Genomic DNA, 1735 nt, shown 5'->3' with positions numbered 1-1735 from the left:
GGTAGGTGGGGGAGAGAGAGGTCAAAGGGGAGCTGATATCAAAGAGTTCAAGAAGAAAGAAAATGTTTTTAAACTGATGGTGGCAGCAATTGTACAATTATGCTTGATCTAATTGTATTATGGATTATTATACTATCTGTAAGTGCTTCCAGTAAGATAATTAATAACAAATAAAATGGCTATGGATATTTGCATGCCAATCTGGGGGTTGACATCATATCCTTTCTCTTGAGTAGAGACGTGGGAGTGGAATTGCTGGACCACTGGGTCAGTGTCTTCATTACGGAGTTCTGCTCTAAGAGAAAGACCATTGTAGATGGCTTTAACAAGCAGAAACGTATTCCCTTCACGGCTGAGGAGGCTGGAAGTCCACATTTGAGTGCCAATTCTAAGGGAAGACTTTCTCTCACTTTGGGCTCGGAGGGAAGGTCCCTGTCTCTTTTCAGCCTCTGTGGGCTTGGTGTCCCTTGGTGATCTCCATGTGTCATGGTGTCAATTTTCCCCTGGGTCTAGGAGGTCCACAGCACAGGGGCTCTGGGTCCCAGGGATGTGCTCCACCACTTGGTGGCAGTAGATCCCTTTCTCTCTGCTCTCTTCTGTCTCCTTTTATGCCTTACAAGATAGAAGATGCTGCAAGTCACGTCTCACAGAAGGACTGGGACCTGAGACAGGGTGTGGCACCTGACCCTCTTACAACTGATTGGTTGATAACATCAGATTACATCGTGTGGAATGACTATACCATTCCCAATCATAGCCCAACCAAGTTGATCCATATTCAGGAAGGACACAATTCAATTCAAGATGGTAGGTAAATGTGTAATTAAGGACACACACACACACACACACACAGCCAAAAGTTTATCCCTTCCCCACCCCAAACTTACTACCATTGATTCAATTCTGACTCACAATGACTCTATAGGAAAGAGCCGGATTGCTCAATAGAATTTCCAAGGCTATAATAGGTAGGACTGTAAATTCCTAATCTGAGAAACGGGACTATAGGAAAAACTTGGCATCAGGATTGTAGGAAGGCTCACTCACAACCTCTGATAGACAGGTAATACCACCGAGAACACAACCTTGCTTGCTGACAGGGAAGACAACTTGAAGTACTTCTGGATGAAGACCAAAGATTACAGATTTCGGTTTGAGGACATCGCAGAATGAAGACCACAAATAGCCTCACACTGGACCGATAAACAACAGCAGGTACATGGAGCAAAGATCGACGTTTTCAAGATCTGCAGTGATCTTGCTAGCCGTTTCCTTCCACAAGAAGCCATACTGGTCCAGGATGTTGATGGCCTGGTGCTGATTGGACCTAGTAAGAAAGAAGTCTCCGGTGACTCTCGGCTTCTTGGAAAATCATCTGCGTGCTAGAGGGTAGGAAATTAACCCAACAAACATGCAGGCACCTTCCACGTTAGTGAAATCTCCAAGGGTCCAGTGGTGTGGGGCGTGCCAAGACATTCCTACTAGAGTGAAGGATAAATTCTTGCATCTGGCCTTCCCACAACTGAAAAGGAGGCACAGCGCCTGGTGGGCCTCTTTGGATTTGGGAGGCAACATATCCCTCATTTGGGTGAACTCTTCCAGCCTATTTAACAAGTGACTCGGAAGCTGCTAGTTTTGAGCAGGCCCCAGGACTAGCAAAGGCCCTGGCACCGGTTCAGACTGCCATGCAAACTGCTCTGTCACTGGGCTATATGGTCCAGGTTTGGGGTCTTTG

Source organism: Echinops telfairi, unplaced genomic scaffold, assembly GCF_000313985.2.
Source record: "Echinops telfairi isolate 266 unplaced genomic scaffold, ASM31398v2 ScPeMD7_29;HRSCAF=101, whole genome shotgun sequence".
Lineage (NCBI taxonomy): Eukaryota > Metazoa > Chordata > Mammalia > Afrosoricida > Tenrecidae > Echinops > Echinops telfairi.
This window is presented reverse-complemented; position numbering follows the sequence as displayed.